The following is a 15,000-nucleotide window of genomic DNA, read 5'->3' on the forward strand; positions in this document are numbered from 1 at the left end:
GGTCTTAATTGCGCAATTTTACGTCAAGCAGCTCAGGTGTTTAATACAGTATTTCTTAAATAAAAACATGAGCATGAAAGAATCAGTATCACTTCCATCTAGTTGCTGCTATGATGGTCTGTCTCACTGTCTGGAGGTTCTGCTGCTATGATGGTCTGTCTCACTGTCTGTAGGTACTGCTGCTATGATGGTCTGTCTCACTGTCTGGAGGTTCTGCTGCTATGATGGTCTGTCTCACTGTCTGGAGGTTCTGCTGCTATGATGGTCTGTCTCACTGTCTGGAGGTTCTGCTGCTATGATGGTCTGTCTCACTGTCTGGAGGTTCTGCTGCTATGATGGTCTGTCTCACTGTCTGGAGGTTCTGCTGCTATGATGGTCTGTCTCACTGTCTGGAGGTTCTGCTGCTATGATGGTCTGTCTGGAGGTTCTGCTACTATGATGGTCTGTCTCACTGTCTGGAGGTTCTGCTGCTATGATGGTCTGTCTGGAGGTTCTGCTGCTATGATGGTCTGTCTCACTGTCTGGAGGTTCTGCTGCTATGATGGTCTGTCTGGAGGTTCTGCTGCTATGATGGTCTGTCTCACTGTCTGGAGGTTCTGCTGCTATGCTATGATGGTCTGTCTCACTGTCTGGAGGTTCTGCTGCTGTGATGGTCTGTCTGGAGGTTCTGCTGCTATGATGGTCTGTCTGGAGGTTCTGCTGCTATGATGGTCTGTCTCACTGTCTGGAGGTTCTGCTGCTATGATGGTCTGTCTCACTGTCTGGAGGTTCTGCTGCTATGATGGTCTGTCTCACTGTCTGGAGGTTCTGCTGCTATGATGGTCTGTCTCACTGTCTGGAGGTTCTGCTGCTATGATGGTCTGTCTCACTGTCTGGAGGTTCTGCTGCTATGATGGTCTGTCTGGAGGTTCTGCTGCTATGATGGTCTCACTGTCTGGAGGTTCTGCTGCTATGATGGTCTGTCTCACTGTCTGGAGGTTCTGCTGCTATGATGGTCTGTCTCACTGTCTGGAGGTTCTGCTGCTATGATGGTCTGTCTGGAGGTTCTGCTGCTATGATGTCTGTCTGGAGGTTCTGCTGCTATGATGGTCTGTCTCACTGTCTGGAGGTTCTGCTGCTATGATGGTCTGTCTCACTGTCTGGAGGTTCTGCTGCTATGATGGTCTGTCTGGAGGTTCTGCTGCTATGATGGGTCTGTCTGGAGGTTCTGCTGCTATGATGGTCTGTCTCACTGTCTGGAGGTTCTGCTGCTATGATGGTCTGTCTCACTGTCTGGAGGTTCTGCTGCTATGATGGTCTGGTTCTCTCTGTCTGGAGGTTCTGCTGCTATGATGGTCTGTCTGGAGGTTCTGCTGCTATGATGGTCTTCTGCTGTCTGAGGTCTGTCTGCTATGACTGTCTGGAGGTTCTGCTGCTATGATGGGTCTGTCTGGAGGTTCTGCTGCTATGATGGTCTGTCTGGAGGTTCTGCTGCTATGATGGTCTGTCTGGAGGTTCTGCTCTGTTCTCTGCTATGATGGTCTGTCTGGAGGTTCTGCTGCTATGATGGTCTGTCTGGAGGTTCTGCTGCTATGATGGTCTGTCTCACTGTCTGGAGGTTCTGCTGCTATGATGGGTCTGTCTGTCTGGAGGTTCTGCTGCTATGATGGTCTGTCTCACTGTCTGGAGGTTCTGCTGCTATGATGGTCTGTCTCACTGTCTGGAGGTTCTGCTGCTATGATGGTCTGTCTGGAGGTTCTGCTGCTATGATGGTCTGTCTGGAGGTTCTGCTGCTATGATGGTCTGTCTCACTGTCTGGAGGTTCTGCTGCTATGATGGTCTGTCTCACTGTCTGGAGGTTCTGCTGCTATGATGGTCTGTCTCACTGTCTGGAGGTTCTGCTGCTATGATGGTCTGTCTGGAGGTTCTGCTGCTATGATGGTCTGTCTCACTGTCTGGAGGTTCTGCTGCTATGATGGTCTGTCTCACTGTCTGGAGGTTCTGCTGCTATGATGGTCACTGTCTGGAGGTTCTGCTGCTATGATGGTCTGTCTCTGGAGGTTCTGCTGCTATGATGGTCTGTCTCTGGAGGTTCTGCTCTATGATGGAGGTTCTGCTGCTATGATGGTCTGTCTCACTGTCTGGAGGTTCTGCTGCTATGATGGTCTGTCTCACTGTCTGGAGGTTCTGCTATGATGGTCTGTCTCACTGTCTCTGGAGGTTCTGCTGCTATGATGGTCTGTCTCACTGTCTGGAGGTTCTGCTGTCTGTCTGGAGGTTCTGCTGCTATGATGGTCTGTCTCACTGTCTGGAGGTTCTGCTGCTATGATGGTCTGTCTGGAGGTTCTGCTGCTATGATGGTCTGTCTGGAGGTTCTGCTGCTATGATGGTCTGAGGTTCTCTCTATGATGGTCTGTCTGGAGGTTCTGCTGCTATGATGGTCTGTCTCACTGTCTGGAGGTTCTGCTGCTATGATGGTCTGTCTCACTGTCTGGAGGTTCTGCTGCTATGATGGTCTGTCTCACTGTCTATGATGGGAGGTTCTGCTGCTATGATGGTCTGTCTCACTGTCTGGAGGTTCTGCTGCTATGATGGTCTGTCTCACTGTCTGGAGGTTCTGCTGCTATGATGGTCTGTCTGGAGGTTCTGCTGCTATGATGGGTCTCTGTCTGGAGGTTCTGCTGCTATGATGGTCTGTCTCACTGTCTGGAGGTTCTGCTGCTATGATGGTCTGTCTCACTGTCTGGAGGTTCTGCTGCTATGATGGTCTGTCTCACTGTCTGGAGGTTCTGCTGCTATGATGGTCTGTCTGGAGGTTCTGCTGCTATGATGGTCTGTCTGGAGGTTCTGCTGCTATGATGGTCTGTCTCACTGTCTGGAGGTTCTGCTGCTATGATGGTCTGTCTCACTGTCTGGAGGTTCTGCTGCTATGATGGTCTGTCTCACTGTCTGGAGGTTCTGCTGCTATGATGGTCTGATGTCTGGAGGTTCTGCTGCTATGATGGTCTGTCTCACTGTCTGGAGGTTCTGCTGCTATGATGGTCTGTCTCACTGTCTGGAGGTTCTGCTGCTATGATGGTCTGTCTCACTGTCTGGAGGTTCTGCTGCTATGATGGTCTGTCTGGAGGTTCTGCTGCTATGATGGTCTGTCTGGAGGTTCTGCTGCTATGATGGTCTGTCTCACTGTCTGGAGGTTCTGCTGCTATGATGGTCTGTCTCACTGTCTGGAGGTTCTGCTGCTATGATGGTCTGTCTCACTGTCTGGAGGTTCTGCTGCTATGATGGTCTGTCTCTGGAGGTTCTGCTGCTATGATGGTCTGTCTCACTGTCTGGAGGTTCTGCTGCTATGATGGTCTGTCTCACTGTCTGGAGGTTCTGCTGCTATGATGGTCTGTCTGGAGGTTCTGCTGCTATGGTCTGATGTCTGTCTGGAGGTTCTCTCTATGATGGTCTGTCTCACTGTCTGGAGGTTCTGCTGCTATGATGGTCTGTCTCACTGTCTGGAGGTTCTGCTGCTATGATGGTCTGTCTCACTGTCTGGAGGTTCTGCTGCTATGATGGTCTGTCTGGAGGTTCTGCTGCTATGATGTCTGTCTGTCTGGAGGTTCTGCTGCTATGATGGTCTGTCTCACTGTCTGGAGGTTCTGCTGCTATGATGGTCTGTCTCACTGTCTGGAGGTTCTGCTGCTATGATGGTCTGGTTCTGGAGGTTCTGCTGCTATGATGGTCTGTCTCACTGTCTGGAGGTTCTGCTGCTATGATGGTCTGTCTGGAGGTTCTGCTGCTATGATGGTCTGTCTGGAGGTTCTGCTGCTATGATGGTCTGTCTCACTGTCTGGAGGATCTGCTGCTATGATGGTCTGTCTCACTGTCTGGAGGTTCTGCTGCTATGATGGTCTGTCTCGCTGTCTGGAGGTTCTGCTGCTATGATGGTCTGTCTCACTGTCTGGAGGTTCTGCTGCTATGATGGTCTGTCTCACTGTCTGGAGGTTCTGCTGCTATGATGGTCTGTCTCACTGTCTGGAGGTTCTGCTACTATGATGGTCTGTCTCACTGTCTGGAGGTTCTGCTGCTATGATGGTCTGTCTGGAGGTTCTGCTGCTATGATGGTCTGTCTCACTGTCTGGAGGTTCTGCTGCTATGATGGTCTGTCTGGAGGTTCTGCTGCTATGATGGTCTGTCTCACTGTCTGGAGGTTCTGCTGCTATGACGGTCTGTCTCACTGTCTGGAGGTTCTGCTGCTATGATGGTCTGTCTGGAGGTTCTGCTGCTATGATGGTCTGTCTGGAGGTTCTGCTGCTATGATGGTCTGTCTGGAGGTTCTGCTGCTATGATGGTCTGTCTGCAAGGTTCTGCTGATGAGGTTCTGCTGCTATGATGGTCTGTCTCACTGTCTGGAGGTTCTGCTGCTATGATGGTCTGTCTCGCTGTCTGGAGGTTCTGCTGCTATGATGGTCTGTCTCACTGTCTGGAGGTTCTGCTGCTATGATGGTCTGTCTCACTGTCTGGAGGTTCTGCTGCTATGATGGTCTGTCTCACTGTCTGGAGGTTCTGCTACTATGATGGTCTGTCTCACTGTCTGGAGGTTCTGCTGCTATGATGGTCTGTCTGGAGGTTCTGCTGCTATGATGGTCTGTCTCACTGTCTGGAGGTTCTGCTGCTATGATGGTCTGTCTGGAGGTTCTGCTGCTATGATGGTCTGTCTCACTGTCTGGAGGTTCTGCTGCTATGACGGTCTGCCTCACTGTCTGGAGGTTCTGCTGCTATGATGGTCTGTCTGGAGGTTCTGCTGCTATGATGGTCTGTCTGGAGGTTCTGCTGCTATGATGGTCTGTCTGGAGGTTCTGCTGCTATGATGGTCTGTCTGGAGGTTCTGCTGCTATGATGGTCTGTCTCACTGTCTGGAGGTTCTGCTGCTATGACGGTCTGTCTCACTGTCTGGAGGTTCTGCTGCTATGATGGTCTGTCTGGAGGTTCTGCTGCTATGATGGTCTGTCTGGAGGTTCTGCTGCTATGATGGTCTGTCTGGAGGTTCTGCTGCTATGATGGTCTGTCTGGAGGTTCTGCTGCTATGATGGTCTGTCTCACTGTCTGGAGGTTCTGCTGCTATGATGGTCTGTCTGGAGGTTCTGCTGCCATGATGGTCTGTCTCACTGTCTGGAGGTTTTGCTGCTATGATGGTCTGTCTGGAGGTTCTGCTGCTATGATGGTCTGTCTCACTGTCTGGAGGTTCTGCTGCTATGATGGTCTGTCTCACTGTCTGGAGGTTCTGCTGCTATGATGGTCTGTCTCACTGTCTGGAGGTTCTGCTGCTATGATGGTCTGTCTGGAGGTTCTGCTGCTATGATGGTCTGTCTCACTGTCTGGAGGTTCTGCTGCTATGATGGTCTGTCTCACTGTCTGGAGGTTCTGCTGCTATGATGGTCTGTCTGGAGGTTCTGCTGCTATGATGGTCTGTCTGGAGGTTCTGCTGCTATGATGGTCTGTCTCACTGTCTGGAGGTTCTGCTGCTATGATGGTCTGTCTCACTGTCTGGAGATTCTGCTGCTATGATGGTCTGTCTGGAGGTTCTGCTGCTATGATGGTCTGTCTGGAGGTTCTGCTGCTATGATGGTCTGTCTCACTATCTGGAGGTTCTGCTGCTATGATGGTCTGTCTGGAGGTTCTGCTGCTATGATGGTCTGTCTCACTGTCTGGAGGTTCTGCTGCTATGATGGTCTGTCTGGAGGTTCTGCTGCTATGATGGTCTGTCTGGAGGTTCTGCTGCTATGATGGTCTGTCTGGAGGTTCTGCTGCTATGATGGTCTGTCTGGAGGTTCTGCTGCTATGATGGTCTGTCTGGAGGTTCTGCTGCTATGATGGTCTGTCTGGAGGTTCTGCTGCTATGATGGTATGTCTCACTGTCTGGAGGTTCTGCTGCTATTATGGTCTGTCTCACTGTCTGGAGGTTCTGCTGCTATGATGGTCTGTCTGGAGGTTCTGCTGCTATGATGGTCTGTCTCACTGTCTGGAGGTTCTGCTGCTATGATGGTCTGTCTGGAGGTTCTGCTGCTATGATGGTCTGTCTCACTGTCTGGAGGTTCTGCTGCTATGATGGTCTGTCTCACTGTCTGGAGGTTCTGCTGCTATGATGGTCTGTCTGGAGGTTCTGCTGCTATGAGGGTCAGGTTTGAGACTGGACATTGAGACTGGACATTGATACTGGACAATGATAATGGACATTGATACTGGACATTGATACTGGACATTGATACTGGACATTGATACTGGACATTAAGACTGGACATTGATAATGGACATTGATAATGGACATTGAGACTGGACATTGATACTGGACATTGAGACTGGACATTGAGACTGGACATTAAGACTGGACATTGAGACTGGACATTGAGACTGGACATTGAGACTGGACATTGAGACTGGACATTGAGACTGGACATTGATACTGGACATTGATACTGGACATTGAGACTGGACATTGATACTGGACATTGAGACTGGACATTGAGACTGGACATTGATACTGGACATTGATACTGGACATTGAGACTGGACATTGAGACTGGACATTGAGACTGGACATTGATAATGGACATTGATAATGGACATTGAGACTGGACATTGATACTGGACATTGATACTGGACATTGATACTGGACATTGATACTGGACATTGATACTGGACATTGATACTGGACATTGATACTGGACATTGAGACTGGACATTGATACTGGACATTGATAATGGACATTGATACTGGACATTAAGACTGGACATTGAGACTGGACATTGAGACTGGACATTAAGACTGGACATTGATACTGGACATTAAGACTGGACATTGATACTGGACATTAAGACTGGACATTGAGACTGGACATTAAGACTGGACATTGATACTGGACATTGATACTGGACATTGAGACTGGACATTGAGACTGGACATTGATACTGGACATTGATACTGGACATTAAGACTGGACATTAAGACTGGACATTGATACTGGACATTGATACTGGACATTAAGACTGGACATTGATACTGGACATTAAGACTGGACATTGATACTGGACATTGATAATGGACATTGATACTGGACATTGATACTGGACATTAAGACTGGACATTGATACTGGACATTAAGACTGGACATTGAGACTGGACATTGATAATGGACATTAAGACTGGACATTGATACTGGACATTAAGACTGGACATTGAGACTGGACATTGATAATGGACATTAAGACTGGACATTGAGACTGGACATTGATAATGGACATTGATACTGGACATTGATAATGGACATTGATACTGAACATTGAGACTGGACATTAAGACTGGACATTGAGACTGGACATTGAGACTGGACATTGATACTGGACATTGATACTGGACATTAAGACTGGACATTGATACTGGACATTAAGACTGGACATTGATACTGGACATTAAGACTGGACATTGATACTGGACATTGATACTGGACATTGATAATGGACATTGATACTGGACATTAAGACTGGACATTGATACTGGACATTGATAATGGACATTGATACTGGACATTGATACTGGACATTGATAATGGACATTGATACTGGACATTGAGACTGGACATTGAGACTGGACATTGAGACTGGACATTGAGACTGGACATTGATACTGGACATTGATACTGGACATTGATAATGGACATTGAGACTGGACATTGATACTGGACATTGAGACTGGACATTGATAATGGACATTGATAATGGACAAACCTGCAGGACACTGAGATGCAGCTCAGAGAAGAGAGGCCCTGCCTCCAGCTCAGTCTCTGTCGTCCCATTGGCCAAGTCCTGCTTCCCGTCTCTTCTGTAAGCCAATGGGGCTTTGACACACCAGCGCACCAGCCCAGCCAGCGGTGTGAGGTCCAGGGAGCCGATTGGCTGGCTGGAAGAGGGGGCGTGTTCAGCAGAGTGATGAGGACCAATCGAGGTTGGTCTTGGATCCAGGACACCACCATCTGTAGCAGCTGTACAGGGGAGTCAACTCCTCTATACACACCAAGAGGTATTTAGAGATGTTTACATGACATAGCCTAGTAACAGCTGCTAGCCTAGTAACAGCTGTACAGGAGAGTCAATTATACACACCAAACACACACCAAGAGGATTTGATTTGACATGACATAGCCTAGTACACACCAAGAGGTATTTAGAGATGTTGACATGACATAGCCTAGTAACACAGGAGGAGTCAACTCCTCTATACACACAGCTGTACAGGAGGAAACTCCTCTATACACACCAAGAGGTATTTAGAGATGTTTACATGACATAGCCTAGTAACAGCAGTACAGGGGAGTCAACTCCTCTATACACACCAAGAGGTATTTAGAGATGTTTACATGACATAGCCTAGTAACAGCTGTACAGGAGGAGTCAACTATACACACCTCTATACACACCAAGAGGTATTTAGAGATGTTTACATGACATAGCCTAGTAACAGCTGTACAGGAGGAGTCAACTACACACCAAGAGGTATTTAGAGATGTTTACATGACTCTAGTAACAGCAGTACAGGGGGAGTCAACTCCTCTATACACACCAAGAGGTATTTAGAGATGTTTACATGACATAGCCTAGTAACAGCTGTACAGGAGGAGTCAACTCCTCTATACACACCAAACATGACATACTAGTAACCAGTACAGGGAGAGAGGTATTTGATAGTAGATTGACAGGCTAGTATTTAGCTGTTCATAGCCTTACTCATCTTGTTGGCTAGTGATTTAGCTGTTAACGTTACTCAATCTTGTTGACACCAAGAGGTAGTTTAGAGATGCTGACATAGCCTAGTAACAGCTGTACAGGACTGACTCCTCTAGTACGCCTGATAGTAGATTGACAGGCTAGTGATTTAGCTGTTCATTACTCATCTTGTTGGCTAGTGATTTAGCTGTTCGTTACTCATCTTGTTGGCTGATAGTAGATTGACAGGCTAGTGATTTAGCTGTTCGTTACTCATCTTGATTGGCTAGTGATTTAGCTGTTCGTTACTCATCTTGTTGGCTGATAGTAGATTGACAGGCTAGTGATTTAGCTGTTGTTACTCATCTTGTTGGCTAGTGATTTAGCTGTTCGTTACTCATCTTGTTGGCTGATAGTAGATTGACAGGCTAGGTGATTTAGCTGTTCGTGATTCTAGCTAGTGATTTAGCTGTTCGTTACTCATCTTGTTGGCTGATAGTAGATTGACAGGCTAGTGATTTAGCTGTTCGTTACTCATCTTGTTGGCTGATAGTAGATTGACAGGCTAGTGATTTAGCTGTTCGTTACTCATCTTGTTGGCTGATAGTAGATTGACAGGCTAGTGATTTAGCTGTTCGTTACTCATCATCTTGTTGACTAGTGATTTAGCTGTTCGTTACTCATCTTGTTGGCTGATAGTAGATTGACAGGCTAGTGATTTAGCTGTTCGTTACTCATCTTGTTGACTGATAGTAGATTGACAGGCTAGTGATTTAGCTGTTCGTTACTCATCTTGTTCTGATAGTAGATTGACAGGCTAGTGATTTAGCTGTTCGTTACTCATCTTGTTGGCTGATAGTAGATTGACAGGCTAGTGATTTATTTCATCTTGTTGGCTAGTGATTTAGCTGTTCGTTACTCATCTTGTTGGCTGATAGTAGATTGACAGGCTAGTGATTTAGCTGTTCGTTACTCATCATCTTGATTGACAGGCTAGTGATTTAGCTGTTCGTTACTCATCTTGTTGGCTGATAGTAGATTGACAGGCTAGTGATTTAGCTGTTCGTTACTCATCTTGTTGGCTGATAGTAGATTGACAGGCTAGTGATTTAGCTGTTCGTTACTCATCTTGTTGGCTAGTGATTTAGCTGTTCGTTACTCATCTTGTTGGCTGATAGTAGATTGACAGGCTAGTGATTTAGCTGTTCGTTACTCATCTTGTTGGCTGATAGTAGATTGACAGGCTAGTGATTTAGCTGTTCGTTACTCATCTTGTTGGCTAGTGATTTAGCTGTTCGTTACTCATCTTGTTGGCTGATAGTAGATTGACAGGCTAGTGATTTAGCTGTTCGTTACTCATCTTGTTGGCTAGTGATTTAGCTGTTCGTTACTCATCTTGTTGGCTGATAGTAGATTGACAGGCTAGTGATTTAGCTGTTCGTTACTCATCTTGTTGGCTGATAGTAGATTGACAGGCTAGTGATTTAGCTGTTCGTTACTCATCTTGTTGGCTGATAGTAGATTGACAGGCTAGTGATTTAGCTGTTCGTTACTCATCTTGTTGGCTGATAGTAGATTGACAGGCTAGTGATTTAGCTGTTCGTTACTCATCTTGTTGACTAGTGATTTAGTAGACTGATCAGGCTAGTGATTTAGCTGTTCATTACTCATCTTGTTGGCTAGTGATTTAGCTGTTCGTTACTCATCTTGTTGGCTGATAGTAGATTGACAGGCTAGTGATTTAGCTGTTCGTTACTCATCTTGTTGGCTGATAGTAGATTGACAGGCTAGTGATTTAGCTGTTCGTTACTCATCTTGTTGGCTGATAGTAGATTGACAGGCTAGTGATTTAGTGATTTGATTTAGCTGTTCGTTACTCATCTTGTTGGCTGATAGTAGATTGACAGGCTAGTGATTTAGCTGTTCGTTACTCATCTTGTTGGCTGATAGTAGATTGACAGGCTAGTTGATTTAGCTCATCTTGTTGGCTGATAGTAGTTGACAGGCTAGTGATTTAGTAGACTGATCTTGTTGGCTAGTGATTTAGCTGTTCGTTACTCATCTTGTTGACTGATAGTAGATTGACAGGCTAGTGATTTAGCTGTTCGTTACTCATCTTGTTGGCTGATAGTAGATTGACAGGCTAGTGATTTAGCTGTTCGTTACTCATCTTGTTGGCTGATAGTAGATTGACAGGCTAGTGATTTCAGCTGTTCGTTACTCATCTTGTTGGCTGATAGTAGATTGACAGGCTAGTGATTTAGCTGTTCGTTACTCATCTTGTTGACTAGTGATTTAGCTGTTCGTTACTCATCTTGTTGACTGATAGTAGATTGACAGGCTAGTGATTTAGCTGTTCATTACTCATCTTGTTGGCTAGTGATTTAGTGCTGTTCGTTACTCATCTTGTTGGCTGATAGTAGATTGACAGGCTAGTGATTTAGCTGTTCGTTACTCATCTTGTTGACTGATAGTAGATTGACAGGCTAGTGATTTAGCTGTTCATTACTCATCTTGTTGACTAGTGATTTAGCTGTTCGTTACTCATCTTGTTGACTGATAGTAGATTGACAGGCTAGTGATTTAGCTTTTGTTACTCATCTTGTTGGCAACAGTGTACCTGTAGAGAGGTCATCATCAGGGTGGTAGATTGACAGGCTAGTGATTTACCTGTAGATCTTGAGGTCATGACAGGCAGGGTGGTAACTTGTTGACTAGTGATTTAGTGTTGTTACTCACCTGTAGATTGAGGCTAGTGATTTATACAGTTGGTGGTAACAGTGTGTGTACCTGTAGAGAGGTTATACAGGGTGGTAACAGTGTGTACCTGTGAGAGAGGTCATACAGGGTGGTAGTGTGTAGTGTGTACCTGTAGAGAGGTTATACAGGGTGGTAACAGTGTGTACCTGTAGAGAGGTCATACAGGGTGGTAACAGTGTGTACCTGTAGAGAGGTCATACAGGGTGGTAACAGTGTGTGTACCTGTAGAGAGGTCATACAGGGTGGTAACAGTGTGTACCTGTAGAGAGGTTATACAGGGTGGTAACAGTGTGTACCTGTAGAGAGGTCATACAGGGTGGTAACAGCAGTGATGAACTGGCAGCAGAATGGAGGACAGGTAACAGCTGAGGAGGTCATACAGGGTTGGAACATGGAACCTGGAAGTAGGAACAATGGTAACAGTGTGTACCTGTAGAGAGGTCATACAGGGTGGTAACAGTGTGTACCTGTAGAGACCTGTAGAGAGGTCATACAGGTGGTGTGTAGACAGGGTGGGTGTGTACCTGAACACACACACACTACCTGACTAGTCTTATACAGGGTGGTAACCTGTACCTGTAGAGAGGTCATACAGGGTGGTAGACCTGTACCTGTAGAGAGGTCAACAGGGTGGTAAAGGTGTGTGTACCTGTAGAGAGGTTACCAGGGTGGTAACCTGTGTGTACCAGGAGGTTATACAGGGTGGTAAAGTGTGTGTACCTGTAGAGAGGTCATACAGGGTGGTAACAGTGTGTACCAGAGAGGTCGCCAGGGGAGTGTGTACCTGTAGAGAGGTCATACAGGGTGGTAACATGTGTACCTGTAGAGAGGTTATACAGGGTGGTAACAGTGTGTACCTGTAGAGAGGTCATACAGGGTGGTAACAGTGTGTACCTGTAGAGAGGTCATACAGGGTGGTAAAACACCTGTCAATACAGACTTGAGGTCATACAGGGTGGTAACAGTGTGTACCTGTAGAGAGGTCATACAGGGTGGTAACCAGTACCTGTAGAGAGGTCATACAGGGTGGTAACAGGGAAGATGAGTTATACAGGGTTAAAGATCACCTTGTAGAGGTCAACAGGGTAACAAGTACCTGTGAGTTACAGGGGGTCAGGGTTAAAGATCAGGGTGGTAACAGCAGTGATGAACTGGCAGCAGAATGGAGGACAGGAACAGCTGAGGGTTGAGGGTTGGAACCATGGAACCAGGAAGAGGGAACAATAGTCATCCACCAAGATGAGTTAGTAGACAGGATGGGTCTAAACATCACTGACTAGTCTTCTACAGTAGACAGGATGGGACCTCTGGAACACACACACACACTCTGACTAGTCTTCTACAGTAGACAGGATGGGACCTCTGGAACACACACACAGACTCTGACTAGTCTTCAGAGAAGACAGTAGACAGGATGGGTTAACAGATCACACTCTGTAGTCTTCTACAGTAGACAGGATGGGCAGAGAAGACACACACACACACACACACTCTGACTAGTCTTCACCAGTAGACAGGATGGGACTCTGGAACACACAACATGAGACTAGTCTCACAGTAGACAGGATGGGACCTCTGGAACACACACACACTCTCACTAGTCTTCTACAGTAGACAGGATGGGACCTCTGGAACACACACACACACACACACACTCTGTAGTCTTCTACAGTAGACAGGATGGGACCTCTGGACACTCTGACAGTCTTCTACAGTAGACAGGATGGGACCGCTGGAACTCACACACACACACTCTGACAGTCTTCACAGTAGACAGGATGGGACCGCTGGAACACACACACACACACACACTCTCTGACTAGTCTTATTGATAACCTATACCTAAATCACTACATAGACCTGTCCACGGTAAGTGAAGGTGTGTGTTATTGTGTTCTAACCTGTAACCAGGTAGCAGCACACTCCAGGATGGGGACCCTGCCCACACGACGCCATGGAGACTAGCACTAGCAACGCCATGCGACTCGTCAGCCTGGTTACCTTGGCGACAGAAGGAAAAGTAAAACACAGATTCAATACAACTTGAACACAAATAAATACACACTGAAGACACACACACAGTGAAATGCTGACTGACCAGCCCTTAACTCTTGATGATCATCCAGGTGCACACAAGCTGGAGTTAACTGACGAGATGGTCTCAACAAACAGGAAGTGTTTGGTTGAGTCATTGCAGCAGGACTGATCAAACAGGAACCTGAAGAGGCAACAGGTGACTGATCAACTACAGGAAGTGTGCAGCTAAAGATGGACTGATCAACTACAGGAAGTGTTTGGTGAGTCGTTGCAGCTAAAGATGGACTGATCAACTACAGGAAGTGTTTGGTTGGAGTCGTGGCAGCTAAAGGTGGCCTGATCAATAACTACAGGAAGTGTTTGTGTGGGCAGCTTAAAGGTGGCCTGATCAACAACTACAGGAAGTGTTTGGTTGGAGTCGTGGCAGCTTAAAGGTGGCCTGATCAACAACTACAGAAAGTGTTTGCTGAGTCGTGGCAGCTTAAAGGGGCCTGATCAACACTACAGGAAGTGTTTGGTTGGAGTCGTGGCAGCTTAAAGGTGGCCTGATCAACAACTACAGAAAGTGTTTGGTTGGAGTCGTGGCAGCTAAAGGAGGACTGATCAACAACTACAGGAAGTGTTTGGTTGGAGTCATTGCAGCTAAAGGTGGCCTGATAACTACAGGAAGTGTTTGGTTGGATGGCAGCTTAAATGGCCTGATCAACAACTACAGGAAGTTGGAGTCATTGCAGCTAAAGGTGGCCTGATCAACTACAGGAAGTGGTTGGTTAGTCAGGTTAAAGGTGGACTGATCAACTACATAATAAGGGGCATATATAAAGTTGTTTATATAATAAATGAAATTATGTAACATATATTATATAATAACAAGTTCCTTTAATAATATGAAGTTTATAATGAAAACACTGTATAAAAAATAAAAGGAAATCAAATTTAAAATGGGACAAATTAACAGATGAGTTAGATGAGTTAGGGTCAGGGTTAAAGGTCACCTTGTAGAGTGAACAGGGCAGAGAAGATGAGTTAGGGTCAGGGTTAAAGATCACCTTGTAATGAACAGAGAAGATGAGTTAGGGTCAGGGTTAAAGATCATAGAGTGAACAGGGCAGAGAAGATGAGTTAGGGTCAGGGTTAAAGATCATAGATGAACAGGGCAGAGAAGATGAGTTAGGGTCAGGGTTAAAGATCACCTTGTAGAGTGAACAGGGAAGATGAGTTAGGGTCAGGGTTAAAGATCACCTTGTAGAGTTAACAGGGCAGAGAAGATGAGTTAGGGTCAGGGTTAAAGATCACCTTGTAGAGTGAACAGGGCAGAGAAGATGAGTTAGGGTCAGGGTTAAAGATCACCTTGTAAGTGAACAGGGCATTAATAAGATGAGTTAGGGTCAGGGTTAAAGATCATAGATGAACAGGGCAGAGAAGATGAGTTAGGGTCAGGGTTAAGGTCATAGAGTGAACAGGGCAGAGAAGATCAG

The 15,000-nt window shown here is 46.4% G+C and overlaps 1 pseudogene; it reads right to left on the reverse strand.

Moving 5' to 3' along the window:
- The window catches only part of LOC127919788 (integrator complex subunit 15-like), a 37,794-nt pseudogene that overhangs the window by 13,277 nt on the left and 9,517 nt on the right, over positions 1-15,000 (reverse strand).

This window comes from Oncorhynchus keta, unplaced genomic scaffold, assembly GCF_023373465.1.
Source record: "Oncorhynchus keta strain PuntledgeMale-10-30-2019 unplaced genomic scaffold, Oket_V2 Un_contig_17517_pilon_pilon, whole genome shotgun sequence".
Taxonomy (NCBI): Eukaryota; Metazoa; Chordata; class Actinopteri; order Salmoniformes; family Salmonidae; genus Oncorhynchus; species Oncorhynchus keta.